General features: G+C 37.9%; 1 protein-coding gene across 8 annotated transcripts in view; it reads right to left on the bottom strand.

The window, feature by feature from the left end:
- Positions 1–18,130, bottom strand: part of RASGRP3 (RAS guanyl releasing protein 3) — an 85,269-nt gene that overhangs the window by 54,354 nt on the left and 12,785 nt on the right. Inside the window, exon 1 of one of the 8 annotated variants that reach the window (XM_016136032.2) lies at positions 7,551–11,230. The exons of 6 other annotated variants lie outside the window; for them this stretch is intronic. The gene's annotated coding sequence lies outside the window, so the exon portion shown is untranslated. Of the gene's footprint in view, positions 1–5,026; positions 5,781–7,550; positions 11,231–18,130 lie in introns of those variants that run through there. One more of the 8 variants, XM_016136034.2, reaches the window with a different exon arrangement.

Raw genomic sequence — 18,130 nt, 5'->3', positions numbered from 1 at the left:
AGAAGGTAAAATTGCCTGCAGTTGAAAACCACTGCTATAGACTGATGTCACATCAAACTGGAAACTGAAAAAGTCAATCAACCCCCTAAAATCTTTTTTAGCATCAGAATATCTGCTTTTTCTGCAGGCAAACACCTTGCTATTTGAATTTTTCAGTTTTCAGATATAAGATATCTTCACTAACAACAAACATTTGAATAAATGCATCTTTCAGACATCACCTCACTTTGATTTTCAACGCTTGAGCCAGCTGGTAGGATTTACCATGTTAGAATTTGACTTAATTTAAAACATTTTAAAGGTTTCTAAGTCTAAACTTATTCCTCACTCTACTAACTGGCATATTTTGACTTTTTTTATGGAAAAAGTCAGAGAGTGGATATTTATGAACACAGATTTTTTTTAGCAATATTAAAATATGTGAATAAAAAATTCTCTATTATGAGAACATTTTACTTCCTTTCCTATTGCCCAAGCACTGGCTTCTCTTGAGTAACCTCAGGATGACTCTGTATGAAATATATTGCCTATATTACAGTTTTAACTTTTAAATCACTTGCTATATTGCATTCTCACCCTGCCTAAGCTGCAGAGTATCACAGAACTCTCTACCATGGGAATAGGATGAGTGTGCTCTAAGTAGGGACCAAGAGAACACTGCAGAATGCAGTTATGAATCCAGCTTCCTAGAACGTTTCTTCACCCTTTAGCATCCTTCTACCAGAAATGGCCATGTATTGGGCATGACATAATGTCAGTTGCATGACAAGGACAGCAGAATCCAGACACCACACGATGGCTTCCCTTTGCATAGTGAGCATCAGTTTTTTACATAAACATAGTGAGAGACAGTGCGTTCAGAACAGAAAAGGCATTCACTTTGTCTCTAGGCAGACTAGGACCAGGACCCTGGCTTCGCTACTCACTGGCTTGCGACTCAAACCTCTCAGAAATTGAGTTACCACTTCTGTATCAGTGTCGACAATAATGTCTACCTCTGGGAGTTGTAAAAATAAACATTGGCTTTTTTCCTCTCTCAATAGAAGACTCAGTTTAAATGTCTACCACAGAAGGAAAATAGAAAGAGACAGATCTGTCTTAGAATCGGAGTGACTGGAGAGAGGAAGAGAATGCAGAGGAATCTCAAGCATCACCATGCAGACTGAGCGCTGTCCTTGCCATAAAAAAACAATCATCTCTAAAACATCCTGTCAACTCAGATGATTTTGAATGGCAAGCATTCCATGCATAAATGAAATACTTTCTACTTTTAAGAAGCAGAACTGAAAGTAGAGAAGAATCCAAAGTCAGTCAAATTGAAACTATGGTATGAGTTTTCCAGAACCAAATATGAAAACTACACTCAGTTCTTCTATTTTAAACCTGTTCTAAATTCTTAAGTAGTATATGAGCTTCAGAAATCTATATTACCTTGAGACTGAGAACATTCATCCTTGATAGTCACAGGGCAAGTTGTTAGAGTGTGGCTGAAAAAGGATACTTGTTCATCCTCTGAGGAGTCCTGGAAAGCCAGGTTGGGTGGTTTTACAGTGTGTTTATTCCTCAGAGGGAATCCCTAGGTAGTACCTTCCCAAAGTGAACTTATGTAAAAGACTACAAAAATCTTGGTTCAGCCCACTTTTGAATTGTTGAATAAAAGGAAAAATATTACTTTCTCAAAACAGTAGAATGACTGGACAGTCTCTTCCTCCCTCCCTCTCTTTTCTTCCTTCCTTCTTTCGTTCCCTCCTTCTCTCCCCTCCCCTCCCCTCTCCTCTCCTTTCCTCTCCTCCCCCCTCCCCTCCCCTCCTCTCTCTCTCTCTCTCTCTCTCTCTCTCTCTCCCCCCTTTCCTTTCTTTTTTTAAAAATATGAAATCTGATTCCATGGCAGATTCACGACCTCTTTGCCTGAGTTCTTCTCCAGGCCATTGTCTTCCTTTTGGCCAGTTCATCAATTACTAAGGTCTCTACCATAACACAGATACCTCAGAGGTGAAAAAGAGAAGCAATTAAAATCACTTACACACGTTCAAATGTAGTTACTTGTCTGCAATTTTTAATTAAGCAGCAGCTAAGTAGTAATACAATGAAATTCTGGAATTAGCTATGCACTTAATTTTTTTCTCTGTTATTTCGTCCGATTACTAGTTCTCTGTCAAAGATTGTAGCTGGAACATAATCAAAGATGAAACTCTGGTACACATAATACTAAAGCAAATAAGTGCAATAATGATTCATGAAAGGGTCTTGGAACATTTTATGGGAACATGTCCACCTAAACCAACACTAAATTAAGTGTAAAGATAGGGCAGCAACTGACAAACAGAGAAGCCTTCAGAGAATAAAATTACCAACATGATCACATAAAAACTTAAAAGATATTGGGATAGCTATGGCTACATGTATCATTCATATATTTAGGTGAATTCTCCACCTATGATTGGGGCATCAAGGTTTATACGACTTCAAATTTTACAGATCGTAATCCTGGAAGGTAAGCCTTTAACTCGCCACCTCATTTTCTTTTGTTGCTTTTTAAATTTTCTTTCTCCTTTTGTCCTCTTGAAATGTGCAGAAAGTTCTGATTACTAACCACTGATTAGTAATCACTAGGGAAAAATGCTCTTTGAGTCAGTTCATGAATTAAATGTTTTTCAGATTTTTTTAAATTCAAAGAAGGCAACCTTTCACATCCATACTTTAAAAAAGCTACGTTAGAAAGAAACCCTGTAATAGCCATCATCATCATAAAGCTCTTCATTTGGTTCCCTGCCACCATCCCCACCTCCGCCCTGGCCATTATAATGCACAGCTACACTGTGAAATCAGTGGATGCGGCAGTACTGTCATTTTTACGACCTTGTCAACGTACAGATAATGCTGTTATACAATGAACCAGATTGCCATAACAGAAAATTGACTAGTAGTGAAGATTCTCAACTATTCTAGCAAGCTAAGACTCTCTCAGTTGTGGGCAGATAACTTTGCAGAGGGAAATGGTCACAGTGGACCTGTCCCTGGTGGCCAGGGCACACCATTTCCCATGCACATAAGAGCACTGTAGCCAGGCAGAACTTCCAAGAACGCTGGTGGTTTTGTTGTGTAAGAGAAGTGTGCACTGGGCATCATGCTGCATTTTTTTCTCATATAAAAAAAAAAAAAAAAAAAAAAAAAACAACCAGATTTCTTCTAAGGCTGAATATTACATCATACCAGAGTTGTTGTGATTCCAACTTAACCACATCGGGTCTGCAGGGGAAGAAAATGACCACTAAGTTCCTTTAAAAATATTGCCCTAAACAAATACTATTGTGTCTGTAACTAAGCTGACCCTTTTTCTAAAGCCAAGTATCCATAGGCTCGGAAATACCGACACGCATGAAAGGGCATGTCATGAGTCAGTCATCCATTTAGCTTTTGTCCATCAGCGGACAACACAAATTACAGCGCTTTTGATCACAAAGGACAATTTCGTAGGTATAATTTAGAATTAGAAGGCTTGGTTGAGCTCCGTCAGTTAATGCTTCCATGAGCATGGACAAGTCACTCGCTGTCTCTCATTCTCAGCTTCCTCGCTGTAAACAATGGTAATGGTGTCCTCTCTTACGCAGGATTGCAGCAAAGTACAAAAAAGCAACTTATATTGGAAAATTCGTGCAAAAATGCAGAAGTTTATCTTCTTGATACCATAAATGGGCTCAAAGACAAAGCACAGCGAACCTACACATCACAAACTCCAGAGCTACTACTGTGATCATCCGAACATCCAGTGAAACCAGACTATCCATAGAGCAGTGGACACATGACACACAAACAACTAAAAAACAAAACAGCTGTAAATGAGCAATTCACAGAAAGGCAAAGAGGGACCCAAGGGAGTTCACTCGTTGGGAGCAGGTTCTTTGGAGCATACAATCTGGCAAAAACAAAGAAACAAAATAAGCCCTGCTGCACACAATTTGTTTCTTTATTCTAAAAACATCAAATTTTGTTGCCTTATCTTAAAAAAAAAAAAACATTAAATTTTATTTCCTGATCCTGAAAAAAATCAAACGCTATTCTGCTTCCAACCAGCTCTGAAGTATGACTTGTGAATTCTGCCATGTTTTTGAGTTTGTCTCATTCATGTGTTTCCAGTATCTACTGAACTATGCCAATTGCTGTGGAAATAAGCAATACCCAGCAAGAACTGGAGGTAATTTTCAGTGATTCTGGTTTGGCAGACTATATTCCAGATGATTCTTGAGTTCTTAGCTTTAAAAGCATCAGGCAGGTGAGAAGCAGGTTAAAAGTTGCCTTTCTTGCTATAAATTGCTTGATCTTCAAAAGGTGTCATCTCATCAAAAAGGCTTGAAAAACATTGATGACTTTCTCAAAGACATTCATGAAAGGTCTGTCTACTTCATTTTCTCCTGATTAAACCAAAAGAACCTTCTGCTACTTATGAGATACTCAGAGCTCTTTCTCATTGTCAGCCTTAATTTTGACATTTAACCACATGGAAAAATATGGAGAGCCAGATTAAAGTTTTTGGAGGATTCAAGAAGTGTTTTTTTCTAAGGGCTCTGTCTCTGGCTGATGACCCAGGAAAGCCTCCAGGTTTGTGGCTCACAAGTGAGAGGGCCAGTCTTTAGATATGCAGTAGGTAGTGGGTGAAGCCTGCATCTTGGTGCAGGCAGCATCCCAGTCAGAGGAGAAAAGCACCACCCACCCCACCCCCGCCCCATTACAGTCCCGCAGCCTGCGAGCCTCCCTTCACAGCTCAGAACAAATGAGAAAACAGAGGGAAGGATCGCATGGCTTCCTTCAATACACAACAACCTACGTGGACAACCAAACTTCTAGCTTGAAGCACAAGGTCTGATAATAGTTGTAACACCACTAAACTGGCTATTGGGGGTGGGGCATGGGTGGAGTGGCTGTCCCTCAAAGGAAAGAAGTGACAGCAAAAGCGGAGGAAGCCAAAAGGTGCAGTGAGAGCAGTGCGTTCCAGGGTCATAATAAAGCTCTCAGCTGCTGTGCTTACCAGTGGGAGGGCCATCACTGAACTGCTCTCAAAGAGAAAACATGACGCCAGTCAGCCATCCTATACAGCTCGGGCTTGGACTGTCACCAGGGGAAACCTCACCCTTCCTGCCACAGAGAGTTTGCAAGGGCCATAGCATACATTGTGTGTCTAATTGTACTGTGCTGAAATGGTCTCATTTGCATTTCATGAGCTTTTACATGTAAATGCGTGGGATTAGTATATGCACTCCACTTTTATTTGTTAATGTGTTCAGGTTCTGGAATCAGGGCCACTTCTGCCTGCGCCAAATATAGCTGAGTAGCTAAGGGGGTCTCTGAGCTTCAGTTTCTGCACTATAAAACTGGAATAATAACATACAGCAAGCACATAGACTTAACTGTGAGGACTGTATAAAAATAAATATATTTGCTTAGCATGTCGTCCAGCATGGAAAGTGCACAATAATTGTAATTTAAAATTACTGATGTTAATATTATAACGGTAAAAACAGCAGAAGCCTTGAGCTCTCTTTTCTGGCTCTGCCACTAACTAGCATCATGACCCAGATAAATTTGCTATGATATACTCATTTTAAAATGAAAACGTTAAATTGTACATTCGATAATTCATATCCACACCTAAAAGCCATCGACTTGATGCACTATTTGCATGTAAAATAATTATTTTTATTTTTCTGTTATTAATATTTTGAAAGTCAAAGTATCATTGGGTTTTCCAAAATAATCTGCAGGCTTTTAAAAATTCAGTACTTGAACAATTCAAAGGCTACTCTGCCATTTAGACCCCCCATTTTATTTTTGGGTGGCTCTATTATTCCAGAGACCCAATTTCACTGGAAAATTCTTTCCCACTATCATCCTGTGGAAAAAATGAAACTATACCAGAAGCAAACTCCCTAAAGAATGGCCGAGCCGGCAGCCAGTGCCCTGCAGTCAGACAGGGAAGTCACTGAGCCGCATGGCCACAGGCTGACCCAGGGACCTCATACAAGTGGCATAAAGAGGAACAGATTTGAAATAATTTTTTTTTCCTCATTGGAAGCTCTGGGTTTTGTGGATTCTTCTACATTTTAAAGAAAAGAAGGTGTGGAGGTGTAGAGACTCGCCATTTTTTTCAGACGGGGCATCTGAAACTACTTCCATCCCACATCTCCGGCTGACGTGAGACTCAACGCCAGCTATGTGGAGGAGACTGTGGCATGACCAGCACACTCTGGGGCACTTTCAATCTGTTCTTCACATACAGGGACTGATAGCTGTGGAGGGAAAGCATGCTTCCTCCAGGCAGGGGGCAGAAAAGGCAAGAAAACTATACAGCCTGAGTGTATATGACAAGCCACCAGTCACCCAGGGTGCAAGCCAACTAACCGGCAAGAATTCAGATCAAAGGAACCACTTTCTGCCCCCATCCTTAACATGCAGGCAATCTGGGCAAATGAACTTGGGTTACCTCCCCACACCGCTCTGGTTCAGACGCCTGTCACTTCCAGGGGTTTCCATCGGCAGGTCAGGGTTCTGCCCTCCCCCTTTTTCCTTTTCCTTTCTTCTTAAACTTTCTGCCTGTGACTTCCACGGAAGGACAAAAATCCCTGAACGACAGTTCTGTCCCAGGACGGTGCTTGCTTTGCTGCTCTCCCCAAAGCGAGCACCATTATTGCCCAGAGAGACAGAGAAAGAACAGGTCCTCTCAGGTATTTGGATGTCAGGCCCTTCAGAGCTGTAAATCAGCTTCAGGCAACACTTCTATAATTCAGGCCATAAACAAGGAAGCAAGACTCTGGGCATCATAAAAACACTAGCTAAGCCTTATCTAAAATAAGGAAGACCAGGAACAACTAAAAATGGTAGCTTTAAAGTAAGGAAGGTGAATTAACTTGTTGAAGACAAGAGCTATAAAAAAAACCTTTCGATGAATTAGAAAGCATGCCTAAAATCTAAATATTATTTCTAATTTAAATCTAAATATTATTTTGTTCATTTTATGTATTACGCGTTGTTACACAGTTAAATGAGATAGTCTTCAAAATTGACTAGCAATGGTTAAGTCAGACATGCAATAAATTCACAAGTTCTTTCTCAAAACACTATTTTTCACTTTTCAATGGTAAAACTGAGTAAAACCAAATCTAGTCATCAACTCATTTCCATAGGTTCTCTTCTTCATAACCTGACTCTTGACTTTGAATCTAAACACCACAGACCTTAAAAATCCCGGACACCAGGACACCAGGAAATAAACTGGCTGTTTTCTAGATACGAGTCAAGCAACATGCCCCTTTCATCCTTAAAATTAGAAAACAATGTTGCTGAAAATAACAGGTTCTTTAAAAAAAAAAAATCAGTAAGAATGAAAATGGCTGTTGATAATAGGTACCTCTTTGAGTGCCAAAGAGAAACAAAAATCAAAATTAAAAATTGTCGGTGGCTTGCCCCACACACACACACACACACACACACACACGTGTGCGTGAGCGCACACACACGCGCGCGCACACGCACACACGCGTCCTGCAGTTACTTACAGGGGCGGTCGTGTCGGGTATGCCTCACATCAGCGCCCTGCCTGTCCAGCTGCCAAGTGCCAGAGCACGCCGCGAGCAGCTGTTTCCTTCGAGCTGAGGCTCTATGTCTTAACCAGTCACATGTGCCTCTTGATAAATACTGCCGCCTTGCCAGGAGGTCAGAAACTGAAGATCATTCTTCTCCTAATTCGCGAACCTTTTTTTAACCCCTGAGCTAGCTCAGCCGGTTCATTAGCATGCAGAGAGCAGTACATGCCACAATTTGTTTTCTTTTAGTGATCGGCCCGGAACAGCTGATAAGTCACACTGGAGGGCAGGTCACTGCAAGTGGAAAGTTGCTGTGTTTTTTTTTTCTTTGTTTTTTCTTTTTTCTGGGGGGCGGGGTAGGTGGGGGGAGACTCACAGTCCCTCTGCTTCCTCTTCTCACTCAGGTTTTCACTGGGAACAGCAAGAAGGAACCACAGACTGGTCCAGAGTTGAAGCTGCGTTGCCTTCCAGGTGCCCCCAGAGAACATACACTTGTTTCATCTTGGTTTTGTTTTCTCAGCATCATTCCAGGCTCCTGTTTGTTGGGAGAGCCACAACAGGGAATGCACTGTTCTGAAGAACACGGACTAACAGTCTAAGGATGATTAGGTTTAATTTCAACACAGCCGGGGCTGCGATGTGCCACAGGGCTGTGCTGAGTGATACGGAAGGGCGAATGTGAGGGGTTAGTTAATGAAGACTATCAAATGCAGTTTCGTGTAAAGAGCTAATGGAAGTGATTGCAGGTGGTTTAAGACCAAATCACCTACTTGGGTTGTGTCAACATTTGGGAGCAGAGCAAAGGAGTCGAGATTATCACCTAAAGCACGAAAGTGGAAACAGAAATTATCGCAAAATTTACAGATGTGCGTCTGCCCCCTTTGGATTGCTAGGAAGTTGGACCAACCTGCTGCTTCGTTGTGCTGCTCAAAAAGGTGACAAATCATCTTCGATGTTTTGTTGAATTCATCATACTTCTCACCCAAGCTGATTTCCCCATCCCTTCTTCTTCATCCTCCTCTCCAAGGAAAGTCTTTGGACTATCTGACTTTGGACAGTATCCGACCTTGTGTCGTATCTGATTTCTGGGTATAGTAAGATTGACACCTCCCAAAATCAGTGACCAAGCAGGGTAGAGTGCAGATATGACAGAGTCAACTCATTTGGCAATGAGAACATCTGAAAAGATGTTAAAGGTTAAAATGCCCCAGGGGATTTCTGAACAGAATAAGCCTGTTAAACTGTCAACCTTGATTTTGAGCATGTGAGATCTTACTCAATAAAGGAGTTTGTGTGGGCAATTTTTCATATTTGGGTTTTGTCTCATAATTATTTGCAGTGTTAATCAAACCAAGGTTTTCCTCCATGCAGAGGATAGAGTGTTTTTCCAAAATAACAGAAAAAGACCAAAAAATCTCAGTTTAGCCATTTTTCTCAGGGGACTAATTTGTTACCAACATGTAGGAGCCCAAAGTGCAAGTGGAAAAATTCTTTGCAAGTTTCAAAACATATCCCTTTTTAAGTGTTCAAAGTTAGCAACAGAAATAAAAAAAAAAAACATATTAAAATACAATATGCTAAAATGCATGTCACCTTCATAAACATTTCTCCTCAGGTGTTGATGTGACAATTATTAATCAGAACTAGAAAAGGAGGACTACTGAAGATTTGAAACATACACCATGATTTATTTAGACTTTGTATTTACGGTAACAGAAACTTTTGTGACCTTCTGGCATCCATCAATCACTTTATTTGCAACTGACTGTGTTAGTTATTCTGACAATCCATTGCATATCACACGGTGAAAGAGGGGTGTCTGGAAACCCTTCAATGACCCATCGTAAAAACAGCTTTGGGAAAAGTCAGCATAGAGATTCTTCTCCTGTTCTACTGGAAGAGAGGAAGAGATGGATCCTGATCATACCTGTAAAGCAAACTGTCAGCACAGACCAAGGCTCTGGACCCTTCCAACTGAAGGTTCTGCAATGACATCTTTTTCAAGCCTTGCAAAGAAATAGATCCCACCTCCCTGCCCAAAATGCCTAGAGGTACCAATCTTCTCCTCCAACTCCAAAGGAGGCACCTGCATCCTATCAGAGGCCATGCACTCCCCGGGCTTTGTGTCTTCTCCTGTGATTCCCACCTACCCAGGCCCTTTCTTTAACAATGCTTTGTCTCTCTGTCTGCTCACCATTATTTAAACATTATTTAAACATGCTCACGTTGTTTTAATGTTTGTTGTTGTTGTTGTTGTTTGATTCTTTACTCTTTAATTACTGCCCTAACTCACTCGTTCTCTTCACAACTAAGCATCCGGAGAAACTCTTCTTGTCTCCATCATCTCACACCTCATTTAAGTCTCAACCTGCTTACAGTTTGGCTGCTTCTTCCCTCTTTACTCCTGAAATTGCTTTCAGCGAGTCACCATAGACCAAGGCTTTCAGACACATTTTTTGCCTTTTATCCTCCTCAGCCTCTCAGCTGCGTTCGACCCAACTGACCAAACACTTTTTAAAATGTTCCCCTCGTAGTTTCTTAAAATTTTGCTTCTACCATCTTCGGCCTCCTATGTGGCCTTTTCTTCTTCCTGCTCCTAAAACGTGAAATCTCCTCTCTTCTTTCTGTTCTGTAACATCTCTCATATGTCTCAATTTCTTATTGAATGACTATAATAGTTTCCTAATTAGTCACCTTGCCTCCAAAATTCTGTCTCTGCTTTCAGTTTGCTTATTTTTCTTTTACACTTTTGTACCGAAAGCCTCTTGGGGGCCACGGTGGTATCTTAGGCCCCTTTGCATCCCTAGAACCTATAACTGGGCTGGAATCCCTCTGTTGTCTATTGTGCTGCTGTTGCATCTCTTATTCTGTTGTAACTGGGTCTTCGCGTGCCTGTGTTCCATCTGACCTTTGGCAGCCTTACAGAGAGCTTATGACTAATTCATTTTACATCCTCAATGCTTAATATAATGCTTGACAGGTAGGAGACATATAGCTGAAACAATGCTGAATGAAGAAATGAATGATTAAGGAGAAGGACCTTCTGTTTATTCCTTTAAAAAAAGATATGTTTGCAAAAAATTGATTTTATATTAGGCCACCAAAAAATCTTAAGTAATTCGCTCCTAAAGAAATTGTTTTGGCCATAATCTCTGATGATACTGTACTAAAACTATAAAATGATTACAAACGTATAGGTCAAAAAAGAGCTAAGCTCTTGGAAAATTTTTAACTCTTCTTTTAAAAAATTCATTGATTTGAGGAAAAAATCAAAAAGGCAATTACAGAATGCTTAGTTTTTAATAATGAGAACACCACACATCAAGTATTATGGACAGAGCTAAAAGACTTTATTATGGGCAAACTGACTCAAGAAGAAGTTGAAAAATGACATATCAATAATGATGGAAAGATGTAAAAGTTATTGAGAAATTGTTTCCAAGAAAAGTTTTTAGTTTAAATTACTTGCACAATCAAGTTCTCTCTAAGCTTCAAGCCACAGATAATTTCCAGGTTATATAAAATGTTCAAGTGGGCAAAAGTAACAGAAAGCTAACATAATACCTCTGACCTAAAACACATATAAAGCATAATAAAGGGAATCACAAACCTCACATACATTTTATTAATTTTTAAAAATTAATTTAAAATTTTTAAAAATTAATAAAATGGAGTTAGGAGAATTTTTCTTAGCATACTAAAGTTATCTATATTGAACCAAAAACAGACATCATACCTAATGGTGCAATATTAGAAGATTAGAGGTATTAATATTAAAATTAAAAACAAGAAAAGGATGATCATCACTACCATCATTTAGCACCGTTCTAGGCATTTGAGAAAGCGAGAAACAAAATTAACCAACTTTCACATGTTATAATCATTTACTCAAGAGAATCAACTTTTTAAAATGTTTTAAATAATTATACATGTCAGTGAGGTGAACAGTTTCAAAATAAACACATGAAATTAATAAAATTTTTTATAACAGCCAAAACCTGTTAAAAAGTGTAATGGAAAATATCTCAGTCATACTACCAATAGCAATAATAAAATTTTTAGGAATAAAAAAATGAATAAAATATTTTTAAAATGTATAAAATTCTACTGGGAAAATAGAAAATGTTTCAATAAATGGAGAGTCATACAATTTCCCAGAACTGGGAAATTCTCCCCTGTTTAACTTGTACATATAGTTAAATTTTGGTTGATATCCCAAAGAGATTTTTTAAAACAGGCCAAAAAAGAAATCCTAAAGTTTATTTGAAAGAATAAAAACCTGATAATGGTAGAGAAAATTTTAGAAAACAACAAGGGCGGTACTAAATATTAAATAGGCTAAAAACATCAAGAATTAAAAGTTTGATACTGGTGTCAAAAGAGATGAGCAATGGAACAGAACAGAAAGCCCAGAAATATAAATGTAAGTACTATGTTAAAATGCTTATTCGTTAAATATGGTATTTAAACCCATTGGGGGGAAATGGATTATTTGATAATTAGTTGAATGGTTGATTAATATGAAAATGAAGATGTAATTATTGCCTCATAACATATACAGAAAAAGTGCCTTGTGAGCTAAAGAGTTAAATGTAAAAATAAAACCCCATGCCATCTTAAAGAAAATCATGTGATGGTTCCCATAACCTTAAATTTTTTAATGATTAAATAGTTTTATCGTGAAAGTTATTTTAATTATGATCACAAAAGCAGAACCCATAAAAACCAGAAAATTTAAAAATATTTAAATGAACAAAATGTAAAATTTGTGTATGTCAATAATATCATAACCAGAATTAAATCACAAATGACAAAACGAGATTAAAAAATGACACCTACGTGGTAAAGAGTTAATAGTCTTACCCACATAAATAGCATTAAAATTAGCAATTGGGCAAAGGAAATTAGAAGAAATATAAATGACCAGTATACACGTGAAAAAAGAATTTAGCATCATAAAAAAGTACAAACTAAACAACGATAGAATATCATTTATTATCTCTTAACAAAGTAGAAAATTGATAATTCCCACTGTTGGAAGAAGGTTTGGAAAATGGCACTTTCATACTCTGCTGGCAAGAGTATAAATTGGTACAACATATAAGGAAAATAATTTTGTAATATGTAGCAAAAGCTTTAAAAAATATGTGTATCTTCAATTCAGCTATTACTGTTCTAAAAATTAACCCAATAAAATCATGTATATTTTAACATGTATAAGAATGTTTCTCACAGCATTGTTTATACTAGTAAAAAATTAGAAACAATCTATGTGCAAAAGTCTAGAGTAAATCATAAAACATTCATAAGAGGTTGCACTTTGCAATTATAAACTAATGTTGTGGAACTGTATTAACAGGAAATAATTTTCAGCATAGGTTAAGGTAAAAACACAAGTTTATTCAGTATGATCTCATTTTTCTAAGAAAATATATCAATATATGTAAAAGTCTGAAACATTATAAAACAAATTTTTAGTAGTAATCTTTGGGAGTTGAGGTCACATACAGGTTTCTTTCTTTATGCTTATCAGCTCTTTTTCTACTGTTTCTATAAATGTCTATCACTTGTTCATTTTTAATTGAAATCTTTTTTATATATAAAAAAGAGATACAACACCTGCAATTATGCTTAAGTGTTTTAATTATCTACACAAAGAGGAGAAAGCCTTTGACAAGAAATGTGATCAAGAAAAAAGGACCCAGAGCAAAAAGCCTGACCTTCATTAACAAAGCCAGACATTTCCTCTAGATTAAGTCTCAATTTTCTAACTTGCTGGTCCTGGACCCAATATTCAAAAGCAAGTCATCAGAAATGATGGAACTACCAAATTCAAAGGATACACGAAAAGGAGGGACGTGTACTCTTGCTCTAGTACCTTGAATTCGGTTTCTTAAAGACATCCTGGCCTGCTGGGCCTTTGCACCTATCTCAGGCATTCCCTTAAGTAGAAATTGTTAAATGGTATCTATCCATGCCATGAATAGTCAGATAGCACGGACCCACCAGCTACCACCTCCTGAAGTTGCCCATTCATCCATCCGACCGTTTGTGCCAAACTCCAAACAAGCCGCTCCAAGTTGGTAACACACCACCTGCTGGTCAATTTGAGGTACTAACGGTCATAGCACATCCCCTCTCCTACCTACCTTTTCTTTCAGGGGACTGACTTTTCATGAATTATTACTCTCTTATTTCTTCGGTTCAATAGATTCTACCTGATCATCTCTTTCTCAGATGCATACACTTTTTGGATTCCTTCTCTCCTTCTCTTTTTTCTTTCAACATTTGTCTAAGTACTGGAAAGAATTTTCTCTCCCCATCCTGCTCTTCCCCTTTCCATCCCCTTGAACCATGTGTGAACCAAAATAAATACCTGGTCACAATCAGTTATCATGGGAGCTGTGCTAGCAACATGCCTGTAATAACTAGAAAGAAGAAATTGTGAAAGAATCAGAGAGTAGAGTTTTTAATCCCCAAATCCCCTGAACAAAGCAAATGATTGTCAATAAATGAAAAAATGCATCTGTATTTGATATGCGTTGCATTTAAGGATTCACCACAGTACATGACAAAAGTCTGTGCTCTCCAAGTTTATAATCCCTCTGGAATAAAATTGGAACAAGTAGAAAGCCTTATATAAGGAATAATATTTGTTACATATCATAAAATTAGTACCTAATACTATTATAATGTACTATATTGATGTTATTAATAATATATAATAAGCTAACATCTGTGTACAATGCTCATTTAATTCTCACAGCAATCCTCTAGGAGACACTATAATTACCACCAAATGATCTTTAGTGAGATTAACTAGCCTGCCCATAACTAGTAAGCAGAAGAGAGAGAAATGTGGATGTGAACACAATTCTGACTTCAAACTCTGCACATTTACACCCCCAAATGATTTAGGAATCATGGAAATGTACATAAACTCGCTCATCCTTTTCTAATTGAAGCTGCTTACTCACAAACACAACATCCAAGTCAATTATATCGCACTTTGAGGTCTAATTATTGGCATTACAACAGTACTTTCCTATTATTCTTCACGGCAAACGTGTGCTGTTTCGGCCAGTGGTACTTGTTAAGTGGTTCTGGTGCAGCCTGGAATAATACTGAGTGGCATTTATAACATTGTTACTGCAGATATGCCTTCTGTGGATTAAAAACCTGTTGGGTTACAAATAACTGACTTACAAGTGAACATTTGCAACGCAAACCATTATAAATCGGGGGGGGGGGGGGATAGAAAAATGAAAAGGAGGAGAATGAATAGGAGGGCGACCTCCATCAGAGGAGGCTTCTGCAGTGGGTGCCTCCACGCCCAGTCTCTGTAACTCCCTCCTTTCTTCAACTTCCCTGGGGAAACCTCCAAATTTCTGGACAAATTAGTCCAGATTAAATATAGATGTCTGCTTTTAGTCTCTTTTTCCTGTCTTTTACCTCCTCTCTTTCCTTTCTTCTTCTTTTTTTTTGTAAAATTTCATTTACTTTTCAAAAATACAATATATTAGCATAGTTGCATTTACTTCATCTAATTCATTTAAATTTACCTTTTAGGCAGCATTTTCCCCTCCACCTATTTAGCTGCTTAGATTAGGCCAGATTACTAGCAGAAGCTTCATTTGGTACAACATGAGAAGGAGAACTTAGGATTCATGGTATAAAACACTTAACAGCATAATTACTTACATAATAGCTTTCCCCTTATAGTTTTATTTTAAAACCCTGATTTGACAGCAACTTTCATTAACCTGTGAGGATCTCAACCCTATAAACCACAGACTAGTGGTAAACTTAATCTAAATCTAAAATGCCACCGCTGTTTCCAGAATTCTTTTAGTTCTTGAAAAGAGTTGCTTAGAGTTTAAAAAAAATATTGGAGACTGCCTTTGTGCATTTTTTTTCTGAGAATCATTTAGTGTGTGCAAAATAATAGAAGAGCAGTTTTCCAATTTATGATTTCCTTTCTATTCAAATTTAAGCATCATTGCTTGTTCAAAGCTAAAAATACAAAGCTGATTTGGTGATAAATGAGGCAAAGAAATATTTAATTTTTTTTTTCAAAATATGAGATAGGTAAATGCATGAGGTAGGGTACAGTTAGGTCTTTAATGGAATCATTTTAAAAAGCACAGTTAGAAACTCCAGATTCTCCTGTTCTCATATGCAAAGCCCAGGCCCCCTCTGCCTCGCTTCTCCCCCTCCTCCCACTGCTGCTTCATCCTGCTTGGCATTGTCTTTCGGAACCTGCTAAGCTGTCCTGGGTCCACACTACAGCCCACCGGGCTTGCCTGGAAGATGATGCTCAATGTATACTTTCTGAATGAATGAATGAATTTTCACACCATGCTTGTCATTAAAAAATAGCCATATTATTTTGATACCAAATCCATCTGCTCAAAACTGTGCATAATTCTAAATGTCCTAATTGCTTCTGCTCTTTACTTTATTATCCAAACCCAGTTAGCTGAGTACAAGTTCTGGTTTACTGGTTTACAAACCACTTGCTCAAGTTTTATTCCAACCATTACCGCCTCTAGGTTATAAATTCCCTGAGACCTGAGCTCCTGATCTCATTTTCATATACTTTCTTATGGTATCACTGCCTTTATCACATACTTCATTAAATACCACCATGATTTACTTATACTGTATTTACTCGACCTTTTGACTGCAGTCTTGGGATACTTATACCCTTTGTATGTAGAAAGCCTTTGGATAAGGTAATTTTTATGACTTCCTGGGAACACAGAGGCAATCATAAGCAGAGTGGGAACCTGCCTGAGGAATGAGGAACTAATATTCTTGCAATAGGATTTTCTTATTTGTAGATCAGAGGAGGGTAAACTATGAAAACTCTTTTAGAAGCACATAAAAAAGGTAGGAAAATTTCCAGCTTTCCCTCATGTTTTAATTAAACAAGGAGTGTTTATTCTCAGGGCTCATCTTTGTGATTTCCATTCTTATTAGTGAGAGGTAGTAGATCACTTTAAGCTGTGCTAAAACTTTCGTGCTGAGGGGCAGGTGGAGGGGCAGGTCAGAACTGAAAGTTGGGTGCCGTTCCTTAATATAACCATAGGAAGTCAGGGGCTTACCAGAGCTTCTTGGCTGCTAAGATAAACAAACACACTTTAATAAGAAATCGGTGCAGGGAGCATGGGCTAAAACAGCTGAAAAATACCACCCTAAATGGTGAGGCATCAATAGGTATTTGAATGCCTATAAATTATTTTTAAATGTATATTCTACTGGCCAGAATAAATACATGATCACATTGCAGAATAGTCTTGTTTCCTATTACAAAACAAGAAAAGCAAGACTCCTGTGTGTTTTCTACTTTATAAGACATTTAAATTTAAAAAGCAATAATGCTCATTATAGCAAGTCAAACAATGCAGAGATGTAATAAAGAAACATTTTATCACTCCTCTTTCCCATCCATTCCCATCCAACTGAGATCACACCTATGAGAAATGCATCTCATACATACATATCTGTACAGAGTTCTATTTCCCATTAAAGTTGATCTATAATTAGATTTTTCCCCTCAACAATGTATCATGGTCATGTATATTGGCTACAACGTCAACAAAATGGATTTAATTTATTCTTTTTAATAGTTGTGTACTCTTCCACAGTATAGTTACATCATAATTTGTTCACCCTATTGATGAACATTCATGATGCTCTATAAACAATGTTGTTCTAAACATCCTTACACATACATCTTTTATTTCCATAGTATAGGTCTCCAAAACTGGGATTATTTGGATTGTAAAATTCTTCATTTTATTATATATTCTGTTATTTTCCCAAAACTAAACTAAAAGCAATGCAAGCATCATGGCCTTAAAAAGATTGGTAAATATCAGCTTAGAGGATCAAGATTATAATATAAGAGGCACTAAAAATTCGTCTCAGAATCATATCCCACTAGACGTATTAACTAAATTGTTTGTGTTGAAGATGTTTGCTTACTTTTCATGTACAATAGTAATATTTTTTAAAAACCAAATCATCTTAAGCCAAATCGACTAACATTTGTCAAAGTTAAAAGTGGGTATATTTCCTTCCAGCTAGTCCTTATGAACTAACTGCACACACCCAAAAATCTATGCACTCTAAAAGCCATTCCCATTGTAGAATCAATTGCAGATTGATTTTTTAAAATTTATGAGCATATGTGAACTGATATAAAGAACAAAAATGGTAATGTTGAATTAGAAATTATTTTATTGTATTTTCAAAGCATGCAAGGGTACTAGTATGAAAAAGGGTCAGTCACACCCTTACTCATTTTTATCTTATTTTATGGACTGTGGCCTCAGTAACCAGAGAGCCAGCTCTTATGTATGCCATCCCAGTGAGGTAGGAGTGGGGCCCAGGATCCACACATAGGCATAAGGACCACCCGATGCCTACAGCTGGACTCCTGCCATGGGGTGTTTATCTAAAATGGCTCTTCAGAATTACGTGGCTTCGCCATGTCCTTTGGCTTGAAATTTCGGAGAGCCTAGACTCTATTTGTCTATATTTTTAAC

The sequence above is a fragment of the Rousettus aegyptiacus genome, unplaced genomic scaffold (genome assembly GCF_014176215.1).
Source record: "Rousettus aegyptiacus isolate mRouAeg1 unplaced genomic scaffold, mRouAeg1.p scaffold_m13_p_7, whole genome shotgun sequence".
NCBI classification, from domain to species: domain Eukaryota; kingdom Metazoa; phylum Chordata; class Mammalia; order Chiroptera; family Pteropodidae; genus Rousettus; species Rousettus aegyptiacus.
Note: the sequence above shows the minus strand (reverse complement) of the source record. Positions and strands in the feature narration are given on the sequence as shown.